The sequence below is a fragment of the Cryptotermes secundus genome, unplaced genomic scaffold (assembly GCF_002891405.2).
Source record: "Cryptotermes secundus unplaced genomic scaffold, Csec_1.0 scaffold166, whole genome shotgun sequence".
Lineage (NCBI taxonomy): Eukaryota > Metazoa > Arthropoda > Insecta > Blattodea > Kalotermitidae > Cryptotermes > Cryptotermes secundus.
Genome location: NW_019720562.1, coordinates 302454 through 326369, shown reverse-complemented (window position 1 = coordinate 326369; position 23916 = coordinate 302454). Strand labels below are relative to the sequence as shown.

Sequence of the window (23916 nt, the reverse complement as noted above, 5' to 3'; positions counted from 1 at the left end):
GTCCGTACAGAGTGAGTTATGATTCTCCGATACGACAAACGCCTCAGTTCGGGCGGTGACTGCGTTGAGAAGTACGCATCGTAGCTTAAGTGTGTACATATTTTTGGTATATAATATTTTTTTCTCGTTCTTTTTAGGAGCTCACCGGAGCTTACTTTCTAGATAGCCCTCATAAATCCCACTCTCAAACATCTCAGTCTCTTTTGGGAGAACTGTTTGAGGCATTTCTTACTTTAGGTATAAAGCTACGAAGTTTTGACGGTTGTCATTGCCCTACATCATCCTGCCTCACACACCATGCCGGATAGGCATATGCGTATGTGATATCCATGGACCCCTTTTTATACGAAAAACAACTCATATCTCCCTTAAATCAGTCCGATTGTGTTCTTTTTTTCTGAGGGAGCAGTTCATGTGTCTTGTGCGCACAAAACAAGACAACCTTCGTGTGAGATTTGTTAGTTATGAACTGCATTGGGTATGTAAATGAAATATTGTTGTTACTACCGACCATATTCCACGTATACGTGTGGGTTATTTTTATTCTTGAGTGGCTGGAAGGGCCTTCATATACGCCATTTCTGGACTATTCAATTCAGTGTGTGGACGTCCTCCTGTGTTATGTCTGGAAGACATTAGCTCCACAGTGCTAAAGAGTTCTTGAAATTTCGTTATTTTAGAACGTACCCCTGGAATTACTTGAAGCAAATGGGCTGAATACATTCCATTTAATTATCATCTCTCCATCTGCGGCTTTTTTTTTCTTTTTCGTCTTACCACAACAGTTAGTGGAGTTGGACAAACTTCAGTCCGTTTAGTAGAGGCACAACGAATGTTGTATGTTTGATTTGACGAGGGTGAACCGTATGTTGCAGAGGTGCAAACGAAATTGCCAATAGGAAAACCTGTAGTCTGAAATATACCGAAACTATACGGCTTGAGCTAGTTTCTTGGTAACCTTCATATTCCAGTAATATTAGGGCGATAAAATTGGGAGAGATTAAAAGTCGAACATGTATTACACACATACGGGAAGTGAGAAATTCGCAAAATGTTTTGGTTAGAAAACCTGAGAGGAAAATAGCATGTGATGAAATTACGAGTGGGTGAGAGAATAATATTAAAATTGATATGAGACACGGTGTGTGAATGTTTGGATTCAATTTAAGTGTCTCAGAATTTGGCTCAAAGGCGTGCTTTTGCGAACGCCTTAAGAAAGCTTTGAGTTCCGCAAAGGAGGGAAATTTGTAGACCAGCTGATTAAGTATGAAATTTTCAAGAAACATCTTACGCCATGATGGCAGTAACGTGAATAATAACGCTAAGGGAAACCACACAAGATTATAGATCAGTGGGATTTATAGATTATAGATCAGTGAGTATTGTTATTCCACAGAGGACGGTCTAAACGGTGCCTTGCTGACTGGTGCAGTAATCACGAGAGAGCGTTCTGCATATGATTTTTTTTTGTGCAGGATGCATACGGCGTCCATTTCTACTTTCAGACGCGTGAAAGTGTTTGGTTGAAATGAGCCAGAATATCTCATTCAGTAAAGTGAGTGGCCGGGGCAGGAACTCTTACAGGATGCCATCTTGTGGTGCATACTCGTCAGACGAATGCACGTTGCAGCTTCAGGAACCTCTGATTTGTTTACAGGTGCGTATGTTGACAATCTCTGGCATAATGTACAGTCAGCTTCCCCTTGACTTGAAGAGCCCAAGTCCCGACGAAAACAAGCACGGTCTAAAGCGCTTCCTATTTGGACGGGGTATTCATCCCGTTGAGACAGTGTCGTAAATACGCATGCGCAATTTTGATGGCATAACTCGATCCCATGTTTACTATGATAGCTGAGCTTGAAGAGGAATTTGTTTGCGTCTGATCTTCCTTTTTCAGTTGGTTGTTTAATGACGTCAGTATCAAGGGTGTATAGCGTAAATAATAGGATGATTAACGAATGTGAAGCCTTTAGTGGAATGAGAACTGGCCGAGGAAACCGAAGCACTTGGAGAAAATCCTCCCCAGCGCTAGCTTCTCCACCTGACCACAAATTGAATCCGAGCTGCCGTCTGACCGCCAGAGCTGTGGCACAGTACGTCTTACTTTCTCATTAAAGTATTTATATTACTTTGGGCCACATGTTCCTAAGATATGCAATATATGACGTATCTGATGTGAGGGAAATGATTTGGAAGTTTGCATTCTTATTGTTGTTGAATATTGTAAAGGTAGATTTTGTGCACGAAGTATAAATTGCAGACTGTAGATTGATCATTAATGAAAAATGAAAAGACTGAAGTAGAGGGTCAGATATCACACGCATATGCGCGCGCACACTTGCGTAAGCGTGTCTTTATGCATGCATAAATGACGAGTATTTATTATGCGATATTCAGACCGTCTTTTGTGTTTGATGATAACACCAGTTATTTTATATGAAATCCGTGAAATACTTAATGTCTGCGAACCCAACTCTTGTGTTGCTGTTGTACCACGTGATACCACCACCTTGGGATGTGAGAGGGGTGTCAGTTCACAGCGGTTGCTTGAGACCAAATAAGACAATTTTCCGATGCCTAAAACAGCAGCCACGATTTTGTCCCCAAGGAGCGCACGCTTGAACTGTTTGTCTTAGGTTCAAAGCAGGCTCCGAGCAGGGCAGTATTTCAATATTGCGACTGACTTGTGTTCTTGAACTGCCCTGTTTATCTTTCGGTGAGTTTTCTCAGTCTCTTCAGGCAATTGCCAGATTAATGACTGAATAAGTGACGACCACTTCCTTACACTTCTCATCACTCCATTTATTGTCGCCGTTTCATCTCGTTCGATGTCGTAAGACATTACGGTGGTGAGCACTTGAGGCGTGGCCTGTATTTCCTCTTACTCAGCGTCGGAGGTAATGGATCCTCAGTTGCTTCTCCGTACGTTTTCTGTATAATATGGTGAAGACGAATTGACATATCATTTTCTGCAGCATAATTCCTTTGTTTTGATTGCACGTGATAGTTGGCCGCCATGTCTACGTGTGATGCTATGCCGGATCATTTTCTCCTCACTGTTATGTCTTCCCCGCTTCTCACCACGTCGCGGAGTGTGAACTGCCCTGTACTAATATGCAGTATTACTATTATTATTATTAATATTATTATTATTGGAGGGGGTGGGTTTCCCCATGCACGGCGACCAGTTGTTGATCTATTGTACGTCCCCCTTTGATATTCTACCAGTCCCCATACCCTGCCGGTACTGGTGCGTGCTATCAGCCCCGTTGAGCCAACGAGGTCGGCCCTCAGCACCTTCATGCTTCCCCCATCTACCAGAGGCATTGGAAACTACTTGGGCGGGAAACTTGCCTAATTTTGCTCAGAGATCTCCTAGAGACATGAGGATCTTTTACGTGCCGTAAATCTACGACACGGGACCCACGGCTTAATGTCCCTCCCGGAGGACTTGTTCACTGAATTTTTCCGCCCTTAAAAATTCCACGACCTCCGCCGGGTTTGAACCCGCGTACCTTGAGTCTTGAGGTGGGAACGTTACCCCTAGACTACGGAGGCCGCTAACATACAGTAACACATATCGTAGGAAAGAAATTAAATCATTGTATGCCGCGTTCGTAATTGTTTAGCGGCTCTTTCGTAGGGCCCGCTTCGGGGGCCAAATGTGAATGTGAATGTGAACAGTGAATTGCGGAAAAGATAACGAAGCTTACGGCAACTAAAAGTGATTAAATCTTCGGCTACAAGCCGCATCCGTTCGGAGCAAGCGTCGCCTAAGAAGATTTTATTACGGTTTGAAAAGATGTTGAAATAACTTAGTAGAGCAGATTGCTTGTGAAGCTGATGGTCATTCACTTGGTCAAGAAACTCCTGAAGTTTTATGGAATCCTAAGGCTCTGTCTATAAAATCCTGTCGCTGGACCTTTTCCCGAGCCACATAAGTCCAGTCCACACCCTTACAGCTCATTTATTTAAAATCAGCTTTAATGTTATCCTTCCATCTATGTCTCGATCTCCCAGGTGGTCTCAGAATGATGTTGAAGGTCTGTATTAAGGCAACTCTCTTGCGTTTTGCCTGGATTGAATGAAGAAATCCAGTATTACGGTCCGGATATTGCTGCTTCAGGACCGAGAATCAAACTCAAAGCCTGCCAGGTACAGAGGAACAGTGGTAACCAGTCGGCCGCGACTTTCGTTTTCTCTCTGTTCCAGGTAAATGCATTTGCAAACGGTTTTCAAAGCGATCTGACTGTTGCAATGCATTCGTCACTGTCATATTGCTTCTACAACAGACAGCCTTTTTGCTTTACACTGTTGCCTCTTCCATTGGTTCAGATTGGATTGGCAGTGACTGTCAATGAAATTAATCTCGTATACGAGTGCTGTAAGTTAATACCCATTGCTCGTGGGATAACAGATCGAAGTTCTTCTTCTCCTCGTCCTTTTGATAATTCGGGGTTTCAGTTGACTGATCGTTTTGTATCGTCCACATAACCAGGGACAGGTTCCTATGTCTAAGGGAACGAACACAGAGTTGCAACATATTGATGCCCTGTTCTGTTTGTAATAAACAATACGCACAGTTTGAATCTGTGTCTTATTAAAGGAAACCTGTACTATGGTGCAGTATAAAAATCACTTAATAATGTAATTGATGGAAATCTCTGCCGAAGTATATTACCTAGATAATTTCGTAAAGCTCATAGTAAAACAACTTTTGATATCGCTTTTAAGTAGTCTGATATAAAATATGTACAGAATAAATACAGTATATTGTAACGTGTTTTGCCACTGAAGACGCCGTTCAGATTGTTAATTAGTTTATTTAACAACCTACAAGTCGTAGCTACAATTAATTATAACACTGTTGTGGGTTTACACAATTACAAACCCTACGCACTATTCTATTCACTCTATCCTCAGTAGTCCTCACGTATTTATAACGCGGGAGATATACAAGTCTCTGTGAATAACACACTTCCAATACAACTACACTACGGCACACAAATTCTTAAAGCCACACAATGTCTTCACTGGCTGAATTCTTAGTTATCGCACACTATCACAGATTATCACGCGTTCGGGTCTTGTTTCCGCGACTGCTGCTATATTCCAATTGTCTTCGGCGGCTGCTACATTTTAACTGACTCTTTAAGTCAAAGTCAAAGAAAGTCACATTGCGACTGACGGTCAGTCAGTCAGTAAGTCTTGGTGTCGAGCCCCATTTGGGGCTCATGACCAGATATTAATTATAACCATTTGACAGTTACGGTCTTGTTTCTGTTGGGCGCCTTCTCTGACGAGAGGATGGGTCTGTCTTTTGTATATGCTGCTGGCCTTTGCCAGCGCAGTCTTACTCGGGTCCGAGTCCCTTGGGACTCGCGACCATATTTTACTGTCTCAGAATTGAGACGGCAGTGTAGTTCTCTTATAAACCCTCAGCCAGACAACGGGTCAACGCCTCGCTTCCTTGTTGCCTAGTTGCCGTGTTTACAGGTGTTGCTGGGCAACGCTGTCGAGTGTTGTTTACTGCTGCATAGGAACCGCGGCATCCTCCGCTACGTCACAGCGGTGGAGGGGGCTGAGTGTTGACTGGCCTGTTACCGTAGTAGCGACAGCGGCCGATGTTATTACGTCACCGCAGGCGGGGAGGGGATGTCCTCCATAGCGCAATACGTTACAATATGTACATAGTGTATATATAAAGTGTGCGTGCACACGCGCACACGCTTGCATGTTCTCACCCCTCTGGATTGTACATCGATCATCTTTTACCTCTGTACTTAACAAAGTCAAGGCTCAAGCTTCCCTCAGCGAATTTTCGCGTGCAGCTGAACATATGAAGAGACCACAGTCTTATTTACCCGCATTCGCACGGACATTGTATTAAAATGCATTGCAATTAGAAATATGGTTCTGCATTAATGTATCTGACGAAGTACTTCCTCGGAAAGAAGAATTTTCCTTTCCTGGGCAAGAGGGTCTGTGAAGTAAGGGGTACTATGCAGAGCTTCTGCAGTGCAGTGTCTAGTATAACTGTCTACCAAGTACCCGACAAAATATTTCCACTCTGTTTCGGGGCAAGTCTCTGATGATAGCAAAATAGCTTTTTCGCAACAGTATGTAGTGTAATCCTGCTAATTGACGCCATGAAGTAAGAAGTGTCCTAGAGAAACTCTGCTTGCATCTGTTCTGTTTGGCAAAACATCAGGATTAAATATTTCTGAACTTTGCATGTGTCTTCACTGTGTCTGTGAACATGAAGTCGTTAAAACACAGTTACTGTCTTTTGTTGAAGTTGGTCAGCACACTATTTACAAACATGCTGTTCGGGTGAACCGGGGTGACAGTTTTGAGTGTAAAATTGTCGGTAAGACTTACAGTGGAGCATGTGCCATGTCCGGGAATGTCGGAAGTCCGCAGTCAGGAGTACGAGACAAGTACCCCTTCATACGTTAATGAATTTAAACATTTACAGATAACCCCGAATCTTGAAACAGAGAATACTGTGCATTTATTTTTCAAACTTCATCAGCTTTAATTTCTTTCCTCAAAGAGTCAACCAAGAGAACGCAAGAACTTCGCGAAAGAAAGTTGCCAAGTCTGATTCCAAGTAGACGGATCTTTGCACCACACCTTGCTAATACAGTCGAGCAACATAAGTTTGAAGTTCTGGAGTATTTGATGACGTGGGGTTTCGGGCTGTCACAGCGGTGACTATGAAGAGTTATGTCTTCTGAGATATTACGCCATGTTTTTCAATGAAAATTAACTAACGTTTCTGGGAAACATAACGCCAAGAGTAAGCCAAGGAGAGCTTGCTACCTTCTTCATACTAGTTTCTTGCTTCACTTCCTCTTCGTCCTTGAAGATGGAGGCGATGTGTTTGTGTGAGACGTTGGCTGATTTTTCACCGAACTACACGACGTTATATCCCAGAAAGTAGAACTCTCTAATTTAATAACAAAAAGTTCAATGGAATGGGACGCCGAAATAGTTCGTAGGCACGTGATTATGCTTCATTCATTTCTAAGCAGTTTTCAGTGCTATCTTATGGCATTTTTCTCTTGCAGACGTTCTGCATCACCTGCGAACTAATAACATGGAAATCATATGTATTGTTGGTGCAATGATTAGCAGTGTCAAACGTCTGATTGCTTCGAGACCATAATGGGATGCTGTAAACAATGCATGTGCTGAGAAAATATTTTATTGTTGTATTGTGATTACTGTTCTGTTAGATAATAGACAGTGGTAAATCTGTAAATTTCGACCATTTTGGATTTTAAGAAATAGTTTCCTGAAGCAGCACTTGAAATATGCAGTAGTACTTTTTCTATGCTTTTGAGAAATTATCTATGTTCCGACCCTATTGATAGTCTCGTCACTAGCAGCACTGTTAAACAACAGAACAGGAAAACGAACACTGTTGTCAGATAACCAAATGACCAGACCAGTTCTTGTAGTAGTTCCAGATAGGAAGGAAACAGTTTACATGTTGACAGTGCTGTTTTTATCCCTTCTTCAACTGCATCGTTTGAGCGTTCCTTCCCAGCCCTCAGAAGGATAAATCTATACTGCGGGTCAGTAAAAGTCAATAATGACCGAGTGACCTTTCCCTTCTTTCCGTTGAAAAGCAGCTGCTTCTTCATGTTTGACAGAACCTCCATCTTCATATTCTAAGAAGCCCTATTAGAAGAATCCATTGCCTAAGTTAGGAGAAATTAATTCACATGCGAATAAAATGTAAGTCGTACATTTGGCAATGAAGTAAAAAAAGTAAAGCTATCCCTGTAACAGGCCGTGAAGGCCCATAGGGATGTGAGTCGTTGAGTGTCCCACATTATCTAGATAATCGGCTCAAAGATGGCGGTAAGGTTGTCAACCTTACGCGCCGGCCGCGCTTTACTCCCCAGGAAAATTATTTAATTAATTCCTGGTACTCATTTCTGTTCCGAAGTGAACGGAGAAGTTCATGGAGTTAAGCCTGGGCCCACTACGGCTGTAGTGCCCAAAAAAAAAGACTCATTTCTGTTAGAGGCTGAGGGCCATAGTGCGGCCGGAAGGATTAGGTCAATTGAAAAAAAAAATCCAATGACCTAATCGGGACTTGAACCCGCGACCTTCCGGCTTGTAGCATAGTGCCTCAACTAACTACGCTAAACATGTAACTTTATTAATACAATTTTAATATGGTTGAAGCAAGCTCTTGGTGTGTATTCGGAATACGTCAGATTTCGGTTTCAACTGCAGCTCTTTTCGTAGCACACCCCTTTACTACAGATGGATTACTTGTATACTGATGTATACTGCCAGTATACGCCACTGTGCAACACAAGTCGGAAAACTAAAGGGAAAGGCAGTACGAGTAGAATGAAGGTGAATTATGCAGAGCTGAGTTCTGATAATGATATAATCATTCCACATAATGTGTAATCTTGCACATCATAGGAACATGGATCAGTAATATCTTTACCAGAGTTCATTGAAGGTTCGTACTTTTTTGAAATGGGAAGCTTGCTATCTGTTTGTGGAGTACTGTGATACATAGCATCTCCCTGTGGTCAGTTGCACATCCGTAAAGACTGAACGGAGAGATTTGACACTGTCCGATAATAACATTTTCTGGAAACGAATCCGACTTTCACGTATTGTCATTACATCACGTGAGGTAACGGATCCGTGATAGCAGTTACAGTGGGTCGCAGACGTACCAAAGTAAAGAAGGAAACAAGTGAATTCCTTTTCCTTTGGGCATACAATTGGCGTAACGTAGTATGAAATCAAGATCGTATAGTTGAACCAGTGGTTGGGGTCGAGTTTACATCGTCATTTTAAAATAGAAGCCGCCTTTGGCCGCATGGTTATGTGACTTAGAGGTAACTTCTGTATTTGTCCAGAAGTCCAGAAGTGTTTCGCCTTAAGCAAGCAAGTCATGTACAAGTATTATTTACTTCCAAACACGACGGTTTTGGTCGTGAAGTGAGGCTTATAGTAGACTGCTTCAGAAAGATCTTTTTAAGCAAATTTTTCATTAAACTCCATATGAATGTCGTGTTGTTGGAACAATTTCGTAATGTGGATCCTGGATCTACTTGGAAGAACTCCTATTATTGTCAGAAGTCTTGCTTAGTATCCACATAACCGATCGAGGAGACGGGTACATCCTCGGCTGTGTAAGTATAATTTGTACTTATATTCTGTGTAATAATAAAATAGCAATAAATAAGCTCTGTGCATTAAGAATCGCATTGTTTTCACCTTCAGTATGTGCTCGTGATTGTACGGCAACCCTTAATTGTATAAATCTTTTTTTTTTAAGGGACACATTTACAGATTTCCTCGTGTGTGTGTGTGTGTGTATGTGTATGTGTATGACGCTTTAAGACCACTATATTTTACGATTCTCTATTAATATCTAAGATTATGTCGAATGGATAGAAGATTTAATAAAGGACAACTAAATTATTGTTTGTGATTTTTACCTGTGACATCAGAAATGCTTGTACAAGAATGTGTCCGGAGATTTGCAATCCAGTTATTCTTAAATAATCTTCTATAATATAATAAAAGTTATTATAATTTGGAAGATTTCAGCAGCGGGCTTTAGTTGCAATATTTAAAATATTAACGTCGCTGTAGAAACACGAAGTGGTGGAGAATCGTGGAGTTTATTTACAGGTCTGGATTTTGCTTATGGGAATATTTTGTTTCACTTTACCGATGTATATTCTAGCTGCTATGTGTGGAAAAAGAACTGATGTATACGAGTACAACGGTATCGCGACTAGCCTGCGGAATGGACAGCCGAGAGATCGGAGTCTCTTCTCGGCAAGAGCACTATCCCCATATCCAGTGAGTATCAGGGACACTTTCTGTGAGGAATGTGATCTTGTCGTGAAGCTGACTGTTCACTTCCAACTTGTGCTGGGATTAGAAATGCGCAGAATTTTACCTCGTCTCCTCCAGACGTCTTCATTGCGTGGTGCTTATTTAAGCGCCTAGACAACTTAACCTCTTACCGTTACGTTTGTGTAATAACTAACAACGTGCCTATATACTTTTAATGACAACAGCCATTCCACGGAATCAGCTTACGTTGCAAGTAACTCGACAGCCATGTTCTCATTGACAGTTTAAATGTGGCTGACGCGAGCACAAATTTCTGTGGAAACGTTTGAGATATCAATCTTACAGATACCAGCTGTTGCACCATGTAACTGTCCAAGACAAAGGCATGCGCTACACATTTTCCTCCTGAGTTCTCCTCGAGGCTTGCTAGTTTTGCAAGAAGAAGGTCCCCGTGACATGCTGTTTCAATATACCCCGCCTCCTCGTTTCCACCGCAAAGTTGGGGGTTCCTGTATTGACAGTTCCCAGGGAAATTGATTGGCAAGGACGGCCGTATAACTTTGCCGTCTTGTTATGTCGATATAACTCCCCCTTGATTCGAAAGGGGAGTGTATACATTCCTCAGCTGGGTACCATTTTACCGGACCCCGCCTAACGGATAAGAGTTGCAGTGAATTTGGTTACATCGGACTTGCTTAGCAAAGTGTGGATTAAGTTGAACACATACGAGAGCTGCTGTGCACGGAAGTGACCTAACTGAAAAATTGGAAAATTGTGAGTACAAGGACTTGAACATGTAACGTACTGAACTTCGTTTAGTTTTAATTGCTCTGTTGTTTAGACTGTGATCAATATTGACGATCATTTGCATGTCATGTATACGCCCTTCATATCTTATCACGCACATTTAATACGTATTTGTGTCGTGGCCGTGTGAATTTTCAGACCGTCAGTAACTCCGACAGTACTTCTGACAAGTTTCTAGCGACAGTACTGACGACGAGAAGACGTCATACTTACGAGGTCCAGAATACACAAACACAAGAATGTTGTCAAGGAAATAGCATGTTTGTAAACTGCACACTTTACTGGCCCAGGATTGACAACTGAACGAAGAAAATTATTTAGTAGGATTTAAGGTTCTCACAGTTTTATTTTCTGAGATATAACTCCGTGTAGTCCGTTGACTTTCAAGGGACTGAACGGTATTGTATCCCAGAAGATAGAACTATTGATTACTATTATGTTTCAGTTCCGTGGATACAAATGATGCATGCTTCTGCAAATTTTGTTTTGTTACTGTTGTTACCAAATATTTGAACTGTACAACATTTTTGAAGGATCTGTTAGCTGTCTATATGTCATGATTCTATCCCTGCATTCTGGTGAAACTTAGTTTTTTCTGCGTTTACTACTAGACCAACCTCCTTATTCGCGTCAGTTACAGTTTATGTGTTTTTTCTTTATCTCCCACATCACCTACATTTCCTCGACCTTTCCTAGAGGAGTATTCTACAGCAAAGTTGTAAAGCATTGGCGGTAAAGCATCTCCTTGTTTTAAACCATTCTGGATAGAAAACGTATCAGACAAATGTTTACGGTCTTCACTATAGGTTTTATTTTAACGCATTTTAATCAGCCTAACTAGTTCCATGGGTACCCCAGTTTCTATGAGAATGTTGTACAATACTTTCCTCCTAACTGAATAATAGATTTTCTTGAAGTCCATGAATAGCTGATATATTGTTTCATTGTGCTCTCATTTTTTTTTCTCTATTACCTGACGAATGCAAAAAATCTGATCAATACTTAATGTTGCATAGAAACCCACACTGACGATCCCCAGTAATTTCGTCTACGTATGGATCTAACCTTCACAAAAGGACATTGTATAAAATTGTGTATGAAGTTGAAGGCAGTAGTACAGTGTACACTCACTAATCTGGAGTAATTGGGAGTGGGGGAGAGGTCGTCTGGGTTAAGCAATATTCCGGATTTTTTTTTTTCCTTTGCACTACAGCCCCAGTGGGCCTAGGCCTACCTCCATGAACTTCTCCGTTCACTTCGGTTTTTTTAGATCTTACACGTTCGGTAGGACTCCTTGGGCGGGTGATCAGCTCGTCGCAAAGCCTCTACCTGTACACAAACACAGAAAAACGCACACAAACATCCATGCCGTGAGTGGGATTCGAGCCCACTATCCTGGCATCCGAGCGAGCGAAGACAGTGCATGCCTTAAACCGCTCGGCTACCGTGACCGGCATATTCCGGATTAATGAAGCAGAATTCTGTCGCCCTTCTTTTAAATTTGTACAATAATGGACCCTTACACTTATCAGGCAGTTCTTCCTTATTCCAAATAAAATGAACGAGTTTGTGGATCTCTTCATCTGCTTGAAAACCAGCTTATTTTCTGTTGATGGTTCTACCACCGCCGACTTGGAAACCATTTCTCCGCCCATATGTGGTCAGTGGGACATTGATAGTGCAACTCCGTGTTGTTTGTAGATGCTCAGCGGTGTTTGAAGGATTGTATTGCCTCCATCTTGAGGGTCGAAGAATAAGCCCAGCAAGCAGAGTTCTGTGGGTTCTGCTTACAATGTACTGAGGTTATTGCGTAGGAGCATGTCTAGCCAAAGCCAGAGCAAAAATAGACTGGGGAGTGCCATAAAATGGAGTCGCTGAATTAAGCCATTCTACAAATAGGACGATGAATGAGGCGTTTATACATACAGCTTCAGTACTTGTAGGAGAGTTTGTGCATAATATTGAAGAAAGTGGTTAAGGAGAATATTTGTTATGGTATAAACCCTCAGGAGACGTTTACTGCTTTCAGTCATCTGGTGACTGTATTAGTTTTGAATGTGATTTGTTGAAATTAAAGATTGATACTCTTTCAGTGAGAATACGCTTATAACGGATATCTAAAGGATCTCATTCTTTCTATCCAGAGAGGCTTCATTTAGCGTATATAGTCTTACGTTGCACTGTAAAGTGGCCTCCGTAGTCTAGAGGTAACGTTCCCACCTCATGACTCGTAGTACGCGGGTTCAAATACCCGGCGGAGGTCGTCGAATTTTTAAGGGCGGAAAAATTCAGGGAACAAGTCCTCCGGGAGGCACTTTAAGCCGTGGGTCCCGTGTTGTAGCTTTACGGCACGTAAAAGAACCTCATATCTCCAAAGGAGGTCACAGCCAAATTACGGACGTTTCCCGCCCAACAGCAGTCTCTAGTACCTCTGGTAGATGGAGGAAGCATTATAGATACCTCTCAGCCATTAGAGCCGGTCTCGCTGGCTGGGCGGGACTGATGGTAAGCACCAGTACCGGTAGGATATAGAGACTGGTAGAAATCATAGAGGGAAGCACAATGGACCAATACAGGTCTCAGTGCATGGGGAAACCCACCCTCTCCAATAACTAACTATCTACGTTGCACTGTTACTGAGTATTATACGCACTCGTTGTCGTTGCTGCTGTCTTTATTTTGTTATTTTATTATTTATTTATTCATTTTTATAATGGTCCATGAAATCCTGCTTTCTCATGAACGGGGTCAATTTTATATTTTATTTATTTATTTTTATAGTGGTCCATGATCTCCTGCTAGTTTTTCTCATGAACGGGGTCAATTTTGTATCTGTGACAGGGATGTGCCCGATTAGATGTCATAAATACTAGGAGAGGAGGACTGTTCAATTTTATATTGTAGAGAACAATGAATATTAAAGATCACTACTTACCGATATATTCTGGTTTCTTCATCCCGTTTCGACGTCATTTACACCGCCCCCCCCCCTTAATAATCTGTTGTCGTGTCTGATTGTGGCATAGCAGGTCGGAGTGCAGGCAGAAGAATGTAACACTATTATCAGATCTTCAGTTGAACTTGAAACATTGAAGGGTAGTCGGAAAGGTTTCAGTAGTCACAGTACGAACCAGTAAGTTTAGCAGTGAAAACAGTCGTCGTGCGATTCATTCACAACGCTCATGACAAACACTTGACTGTTGGCCATTGTCGTTTCGAGGCAGACGGAGCGGATACGAGGGGTCATGAAATCTCTGAGGGATTGTTTTTCCGTTCATTAAATGTCATTATTTTCTTCGGGCCGTAGAACATTTCAAATAAAGGAGGGTTTGTATTTTAGACGGAACATTGTGCAGTAGAGTCATATGTCTGACGTGTGCTTGAGGTCTCACATCTTATATGCCGTTACCTGATTGTTTTAATGTTACTGAGTCATACTACGAACTGTCTCAATAAACTGCCCTAGCTCAGAACATTAATCGCAGTATCAAGTAAGAGGCATATTCATCTTCTCACACATTGACCCTGTAAGGATATGGTGTACCCACGAAATGTATGCCAGGTTTCTGTAACATCTATCATGAACTAAAATGCATAGGAATGAAAATTAACGGCATTTCATTTGATTACGTGATAAAGTATTTGTGTTGTAAATATTTTGGTTGATCATTGAAGGCACCATGAGTGGTCAAGCCGTTCTGTATTCAGCTTCAGTCCACATGTCCACACTTATGGTTCTTTTGTGTTTCGTAATTTATGGGATGTAAACAACAATTTGTTTCAATTATTATTTTGCTGGACATTATCCATCATCTTGTCTATTCTAAAAAACAGTCTAGTTTCTATTAAAAAACACAACGTTTCGAGAACTGGAATCTGTCCCCGTCTTCAGGTAAAACCTACTCAGTTGGGTCCAATAGACAGAGCTAGCCCCTATCTCCGGACAACTATGCCAATTTCCGAAGGGATTCATAAAAGAAGCACAACTTAATCCATCTGTGAGAGCTAAGAGATATTGAAGCTATCATAATTTGAGGCTTAGCACCAGAGAAAAATATCTAGAATGAAATCATACCAGGAGAGAAGCAATACTCCTTGTGGTATACAAGCACAACAAAAGGAGATTATCCATCATCTTGTCTAAGACAAGATAATGATAAGACAAGATGATGGATAATGTCCAGCAAAATAATAATTGTAACAATTTACCATCATCACAAACTTTTAGATCTTATTAACAATTTGTTTCCTGAAATACTTACGCTTTATTAACGTGTTTTGGACATTTCATTATATGTAATTTGCACGTTAAGTGAAGTTTCAGTCTTCACGTCCACACTTATGATTTTCTTGAGTTTTGTAATGTGTGGAATGTTTGTCAACGATTTCTTGAACATTTCATTGTACGTACGTATTTTGCATATTGAGTGAACCTTCATTTTGCATGTGGTTTAATGTTTCGCCGTTAGCCTGTTGAGCTCTTGTCGCTTGTGATCTCTGGTGTAGAAGGTCTCTGTGTGCATGTCTGTGTAGGTTGAGATGCCTGAACCCTTATTTACATCTATACACTGTGCTATTCGCGGTACCTTAGTTGGTTGAGGCACTATGCTACAAGCCGGAAGGTAGCGGGTTCCAGTCCCGATGAGCTGAATTTTTTTTAATTTACCGAATCTTTGCAGCCGCACTATGGCCCGGGGTCGACTCAGCCTCTAACAGAAATGAGTACCAGGAATCTTCTGGGGGTAAATGTGAGGCCGGCGCGTAAGGCTGACAACCTTACCGCCATCTGTGAGCCGATTGTCTAGATAGTGTGCGAGCCTCAACGTCTCACAACCCTATGGGCCTTCACGGCCTGTTAGAGGGATAGCTCTACACTGCGCTTTTCTTGAAGATTTATTTCGGAACGGCATATTTGTAGTTGGCATATAAATTAACTTAAGAATTACGTCTTTTTCCAGCGTGGATACAGAAACTAGCCAGATATGTGCATTAGAATGATGGGGCGGTAGGCCATCCTTATGCTCTTTGTGATTATCGTTGAAAATTATCACTTTCTATAATTTTCTCTTTTCGTTAAGACTACTGTTTATGCGTGATCAATTTTGTGTTAATTCATTTTGGGGAACTATCTTATTTTTCTTGAAAGTTGCCTTTAGTTGTTCGCTTCTTCAGCGTTCATAATTTATGCTCGCCGCATATTTAATCTTATTGTCACCGCCATATTTAAGTTGCAGTTTTGTTGTTTATACATGACTCATAATTGTGAACGGGAAAACATGTTATATTTTTGGAAGCTCTTGCTCCTTGGTATATTGCCCCAAATATAACAAATGTTTCATTTCGCGTCATTTCGCTCGTTGGAAGAACCGCTGACACCATTTTCACTTCTGCAATTTCCATACTGCTCTGACGGCAGTCGTTGTAACCATCGTCGGCAGGCTGCCCTGACTGAAATTTGCTTGGATTTTCTCAGTCCCTCCCAACCAAATGCTGGAATAATTCTTAAAAGGGGCCAGCACTTCTTCTGTGTCCTTATTAGACGCTGTAAGCTGTGCAGTTGAGAAATCTTAGATAAGTGAATTTGAGAGACTGTCAGTAGAAGGACGGAGTGCTGAGATGAGCGTAGCGTAGCGTTGATGTGTGTGTGTGTGTGTGTGTGTGCGCATACTATAAATGCTTCTACCTACAGAGATGTTATAAATGAAACAGCTCCCGTAGTTTGGTTTGATTAGTGCATTTCAGTTAGGCCTGCAAAGTGTACTGGTGCTCTTATTTGCCGCTCGTGGAATATAGACGTAAGGGCTGTGAGATAGCTTGTGATACTTCACAAAGTGGTGTAGGTGTTAGGTAATATTAGAGGGGCAGGTAGAGGGCTGGTGGGGTTGACGTGCCCGGAACCATGGCAACAAGCAAAATACATGCGTTCTCATGCTTGTTCTAGGGATTTATTCAGTGGCCGATTTCGTCGTAGCATCAGTTGGGTTGAGGCATCGCTCTGATAAGTGTCCGTTCTGCTGCTGCTGCTTGACCTTGTTTCCAGGACATCCTCTGCCTGATCTCGGTAAGCAGGATCAACATCTATTATTTCAGTCCCTCCTCTCCTTTAGCCATCACCGCTTCTTTAGAAAACTTAATTCTTGCACGTTTCTCAATACATGGATTCCTAGTGCTGTGGTTTTGCGGAAGGGGGGGTGGGTGGAGGCGAGCATAAGAGCAGTCAAACTACTATGTGTATAATAGTGAAGCATACATCTAAAATGACTTGTGCAGGTTATAGTAGCTTGATTAAAACTGATTAACAGAAATTTATAATAATGCATATAATTTCACTAATTATTATTAATGCTATAGAGCCTGCCATCACCGATACCCGTAAATGCCATTGCATGCGTGTGATAAATGTTTGGGTGTACATACAGGCGTGGAAAGGTGTGCTTTAAAGGCGTGAAGATATTTTAGAAATGCATTTATGCTATTTTGCATAAGTTATCGGTTTATGAATTGACCAACCAATTAAGTAAGTCTTTGGAATAAAATTCTTTTTGAGAAACTGATAGTCGCGTAGGTAGTCAAGAAATTTCCCCGACTTTTATGGAACGCAAAGGTTCGCCATGTTTACTGGTTACTATCCTAAGCCAAAATGAACAATACCATACCCGTCCACTGTATTTTTTTTTTAAGATTCATTGCAATATAATCATACCGAACGGATTGGTCTACGGGTAACGCTCTAGACTTGTATTCCGTAGATACTCGGTTCAACTCCCGTCCGTGACACAAGTTATTCTGACAGAATTACCTTGGATTTCCTGAGACACTTCACACAAGTTCTGAGATACTACTCGTTTCCTTTAGAATCCTTTCCAGTTCATCAGTCACCCATCATCTTACGCTTTATAGTCTCGATACCGAAAGCGTCATTAAATAACCTATAGTCCTCTCATCAGTGGCCAGGTGCGTCTTTCACGTGTTTCAGTTTTAATACAAGGCTAATTGCTCTACAGCTAATACTATGCAGTCAAAAAATTATATACTTTGTTTAATATTCACCGCTTAACAATATCCAGAAAATTACATATATCAATTATCTTTGCAGTGCACGAGTCGTGTTATGAGCTACTTTTAACAAATCGATAAGATTCTACTTAAGTCATATGTAAATTTTGGGTTGCTCTGTTTTTAATATTATAGTCTAATCTACACTAAAACAATATATGTGAAGCCTTACATCATAAATATTACGTATCAGCCTTTGGGTATTGCCTGTCTTTTGATTTTCGCTTCACCAGTATCCTGATATTGTCTTCCTTGTTAGTCTCTACGACGTCTGGAATCGTCAGCAGATAAAGGCCACATGGTCTAAGGCGCTTGCAGTGTTATTCGGCACTGTATAAACTGTGCAGCTGAGAAGACGTCATTAAATGAACTATCCCTTCGCATTCTCATTGTTCATAGATGTTATTTTTCCTCCTGAATAACGTTTGGACCACTAGATAGAACTTCACTAATCATGGCATGAACATCGTTCCACTAGAATCTCCCCCACGTATGTAATTTTTAATTTCCTCTCATCAGTAGTTGTGACATGGTGCGCGCGCGAACGTTTGAGCTGGCAGTAGCACTAGGGGATTAGCATAGGATCCTTAAACCCTGTATGCTAATGGTTCGTAGAGAAACGTACAATGTTTTGTTCAGTTAATATATTTAGAATGTGAAAGAGCATGGCGGCAGCACAAAGTACATAGCTGCGTAGGATTTGAGGCTCTCACAGCGGTGGTAATGAAGCTTAATTTCTCCTAAGATATAACGCCATGCAGTCCATTGAGTCAACGGACTGCATGGCGTGATATCCTAGAAGATTTTTTTTATTGCTAGGGGGGTGGGACTAAGTCCCTTGTACTGCGGCCACTTCCGGCCTATTGTACCAGCCCCAGATGATATGTGAGGGTGATTGTGGAGCAAATTGTGGAATGAAGATTGGCAGGGGAAACCGAAGTGCCACTTTGTCCATCACAAATCCCACTTGATCAGACCCGGGATCGAACCCGTGCCGCCGCGGCCCATCCCAGAAAATAGCGAGTGTTCTTTATATAGCATCCCGTTTCCTGGAAATAAATCAGTGACGGCATAGATGTGCACGTGATCTGTATTTTCAGACATCATAAATGTGCGTATAGATTCTGTGCGAACATTTACATGTGCTCGTACAGGATATTGGTGGGAAAACTAGAAGGAAGGAGACCACTAGGAAGACCTAGAGGTAAGTGGGAGGATGTTAAGATGGATCTTAGAGTGATAGGATGGGGTTGTATGAACTGGATTCTTCTGGCTCAAGATAGGGACGAATAGAAGGCTCTTGTGAACACGATAATGAACCTTCGGCTTCCATAAAAAGTTGGGAAGTTCTGAAATGGCTGCACAACTGGCGGCTTCTCAAGAAGGGCGCAGCTCAGTGAAGTTAGTTATATCCAGTGCTTTTGGAGAAGTATTGTTAAATGAACTACGAAATAAACGAACAATATCATCTGCTGTTTGAGGATATTTTCCATATCGCTTGGGGTATTTGACATGAGCATTTCATCTTCTGGGGAAGTATTTGTTGCGGAACAGAGCGACATTGTCATTCGAATGGCTTGCTGTGTTCTATCATCAATAAAAATTTTTGTATTCGATTATTTAACAGTTTGAACAGAACCAGTATTAGTATTGATGTTGGATTGTGTTTTATACGTATTCACTAGACACAAGACTTTTGCCATGTTTGTCTCCAGCGTTTGCCCTGCGGATTAACTTAGTACAACAATGACATTCTTATAATCATAGATTTCCAGCGAAATTATTTCATTACTGATATTGAGTAATCAGTAGGCCTGTCAGTCACTCTCTTCAACGTGAAAGCGTAAATTTCCCTCTGTATCGAGTTGAGTCCTAATCGCGTCATGAAACTTAACTTTGAAAATTGTGTAAATAAATTGAGAAAGAAAAGCACATTTTTAAAAAATAATTGTATGTGTTACATACTGCTCGTATAGACACCCCCGGAGACCTGCGATGTATGTCTTGCTCTGACACAGTCTTATAAAAAATATAACCTCATGTAAAACAGGTCGAATATATAGAAGCCTCCGCACTCGTACGCAAGCGCGCGCAGACACACACTTACACAGTTAGTTCGAAGATGTTCAAATCTTCTCTCTAATGTTTTGTCATGTCACGGGGTTTCCCATTCTTTACGGGCTTGGACCCAGAATCTGCCGGACAGTTGAAATAAATATTAAATATTCATGGGTATTAAATAAAAGGAATCTATGCTTCTGGGAGGGACATCACTTTTGGAGTCTTCTGGCACCTTTTTGAGTACAGTCATTTTGTTCTGTTCTGTCTTCAGTTACTCAGAGTGCGTACCTTTTAAACAGTTAAGTTCGCAGAATAGGATGAAGTCGTTAGGAGCTATGCCAAGATTATGTTGGACTTTGTAAACCCGTTACATGAAAGTTGATAACTGACACCCAATTAATTTAGGACTCACTGCTCTGGTACGTTGTCTTGGTGAAAAATTAATCTGACCGAAGATTTGACATTTTTCTGAAAAATATGTATCTCATATGACGAAAGACGTGAAGATAATAAGATATCTGGTTTCAGGAACGAATTCTGAATGAACAGTGTATCAGAAGGGAAGTAAAGAGGAACTACTCTGTTTTTACCGTTTTGGTTTGACGTACTCGGGTGCAGTGTTTGGGGACGTGATTGTATGAAGTCCAAGTTTCTTTAAGGGTGTGAGGTTTTCTTCAGTGTTCACTTTGTGAAGATTGGCGGGACAAATTTCATGTCGCGTAATTATTTTATCATCGCTCAGTATTTTTAGACCCATTTTAGCATACATTTCGGTTTTTTAATTTGACTAAAATTGTTCATACTGGTGCCTATTTCTTCGGGATGTAAAAATTTGCCGCCATGAATTTGATGCATATTTTTATCCGTTCGAACCATTTATTTCTTTCCTAAGAATTCACCTTTGCCGCACCTTCCTTGGACCTCTCTGATAATTCTAAAGGTTCTATACCTGGCTTAACTCCACACGGTAGGCTGCTTTTAATATTTTATAGGAGTTTATACAGATTTACATTCTTCCAGGGAATTGAGACTATGTCTTTATTGTATAAGTTTTCGTCACATGTTTACAAAGATTTCGCATAGAGAATGTTACCACAGAACAAAGCAAGCTGCAGGCGCGACTAATACTCCTTACAGTTTAAAGGCTGATGGGAGAGAAGAGCATTTTTTTGCGGAGTACATACTCGGGAGTGTTGCCACACTTCCTTAAAATACGTAATTCGGGAACTTTTCAATTGACTTTCTGTGAACTGCGTGGACTTTACAGTTATTACATGTGTAGTATTTCTGCCTTTGTGTAAATAATTTTATACTACTTTCATTTTACTTCATAAAAACAAAAAAGTAAACTCCATGGCGTGTAGCCCGCAAGCGAACTATACCGACCGAGCGACCGCCGCTTGTCGGCGAAGTTAGTGCCAACTTTTGCGGATGTTAGGTGTCACGTGGTCAGCGCAACGTATCCGCTCGGCCGTTAATCTCGGGGTTCTAGATCGGAGCCGCTATTTCCTTGAAATAGCTCCTCAATTATCATCACGAGACTGAGTGGACCAATTCGACCCACTACTTCTCAGTAAATCTGGTAACGCCGGGAATCGAACCCGGAACATCTGGATCTGTAGCCAGGAACTCTGACCACTAGACCACAGAGGCGGTCGTCGTTTTACTTCATACTGCATATTATTTATTATATTTTTGTGATTTATTTAACGACGCTGACATTACAGGGATTTCTCGAATACGAAATAGGAAGAATGTATCCATTCTGCCGCGATATTGAATAGCATTGTTTCTGACTGTAGTTTTGTGGTGGGTGCACCTTAGGCTTATTGTTTAACAGGTGCCAGGATAGAATGCAAGACCGGTGTGACGCTTGACGATTCTTTATGGATAATCTGGTCTCCACGGAAAGGAGATTAATGCGTAAATTAATTCATGGCTTCTTTAATCGTAGTTCGGAGTTAATCATATCTTATTTGTCCTACCGCAAACGGCAGTGTCGTATATTTGCATTTTATACGGCGTCGTTTAATAAAGATGAGTTTATTTTTACAAATGGTTCTGAAATCAGATCTAGGTTGCTATCGTGAAACGTGATACGAAATGTCAAAGAAAAAGCACACACGACCTGAGGAGGGTATTTTAGACACGAGCTTCTTTCAAGATGAAAAAAAAATCAGCTGCCTTCCATTAAGTAGAAGACAGAGACGGCTGAAGGGAAAATTATGAGGGCATTAGCCTTAAGTAAACAGACCCCATTCGTTAGAGAACTCCGTAGATTACTAGTCTAATTTGTGAAGTGTAATTGGCTTGTTGAGTATGTAAGCATTTTCGATTCTCTTCTACCTTATTTTGCACCGTCAGTTTAACGTTTATGTTGTCAATACGAAACGAAACAGTGAAGTGATATGCAAATATGTACATTAAGTTTTCTGTTGTAATTTTCTTCGCATTTTTTGATGCCTTCCTCCTATCGTTTTTCTCATATTCTGCGCTCTTACACATGTTGCAACAGAGAGAAAATGATCTGGGGACTTAAGTTAACATTCTAAGATGTCACCGAGCGGGCTGGCATAACATCATTCTGGATATGTATACGGGCGATGCTCGTTCGAATCTTGGCCTGGCCACCAGTTATCCTGAAGGGTTTCTCGGCCCTTTTAATAAAGTGTCGGTATGTTACCTGACATTGGGCTGCGACACTTTCTTCCACGTCCTTTCCACCTTATTATTCACGATAATTCGAATCTTTCGACGCTATATATTCCGAGTTGCTGACGGCATCGTAATCGAACTCGCATAAAAAATCGAACATATTCTAGCAAGGTTTGAAAGCCAAATACTCCTATGTTGCTGGTTCAGGTAAACTGTATAAATACTTCAGCTTAAGCAGCATTATATAAGTAGATACTTTTCTCGAAAGGAGGGCACTCCCTGAGCTGTTGATATTTACCAGACTGTCAAGCAGGAGGATATCGAAATTAAAAAAGAAAACCGTACTTTATTTCCACAATTATCGTGTTTCTGGACATTATCAGTCGTTCTGCTTTTATATAAAACACATTGTTTCGGAGACTGGATTCTGCCTCCGTCTTCAGGTGGAAGCTACTCAGTTGAGCCCATCGATATTAGTCCCAATATCAGGACACCAGCACCTACACAAGGTAGGATATACAAACCAAAGTAAAGTAAAGTAAGGCCGTGAAGGCCCGTAGGGTTGTGGGATGTTGAGGGTCCCACATTTTCTAGACAGTCGGCTCAAAGATGGCGGTAAGGTTGTCAGCCTTACGCGCCGGCCGCGCTTTACACCCCAGGAAATTTATTTAATTAATTCCTGGTACCCATTTCTGTTGGAGGCTGAGTCGACCCCAGGGCCATAGTGCGGCTGGAAGGATTAGGTGAATTGAAAAAAATCCAGTGACCTCATCGAGACTTGAACCCGCGACCTTCCGGCTTGTAGCATAGCCCCTCAACCAACTATGCTCCCGCCTGCCCCCAGGATATACAAAACAAGCACAGCATAAACTGGCACACAGATTTTTCGTTCGCTTACATGAACTGAACAGGTAAATGCAGTGCAAGAACACTAATATACCGAGGAGTCCGAGACATGTTGGTGCACAGAGATGTTCCTAGCTTATGTTCGCTTGCTGCAGGCTGTAAATTGATCTCTTCAATTCTAGTCATTTTAGTCGCACTCTGGAAGAGGATCTTGGACTATTGTTAAAAGAGTGGAAGATTTCGACTGGACTTTGTCGTTTGGTGTTCTTCCAACATTTCTTCCTTTCAAAGCTGAAGAACTAGCGGCTCTGAAGACAGAAATTTCATGAGCTTTCACTGGGCACACGAGTATTTTGCCTGTCAGTAAAGGAAAAGTACTCTGTCATTTTCGAGATGGGTGTTGCGATCTTGCTGCCATTTTTGACACTGTCTGTGAGCTGGGATTTTCTACTCTTTACAGAAATAACAACCCCAAAGAGACAGCAACTAAGAACCGTTGATGAAAAAATGACAGTTGTCCATGTATCAGATGACCGCCTTTGTGGTCTAGTAGTCAGAGTTCCTGGCTACAGATACAGATGTCCGGGTTCGATTCCCGGCTACCAGATTTTCTGAAAGGTAAAGGGTCTGGAATTGGTC

At 41.4% G+C, this 23916-nt stretch overlaps 1 protein-coding gene across 4 annotated transcripts in view; it reads left to right on the top strand.

The window, feature by feature from the left end:
• The window catches only part of LOC111868233 (cytokine receptor), a 474286-nt gene that overhangs the window by 210233 nt on the left and 240137 nt on the right, over nt 1-23916 (top strand). For 3 of the 4 annotated variants that reach the window (XR_004513445.1, XM_023858690.2, XM_023858711.2), the window contains one exon: nt 16601-16720. The exons of the other annotated variant lie outside the window; for it this stretch is intronic. The gene's annotated coding sequence lies outside the window, so the exon portion shown is untranslated. The remainder of the gene's footprint in view (nt 1-16600; nt 16721-23916) is intronic. 4 annotated transcript variants of the gene reach the window in all.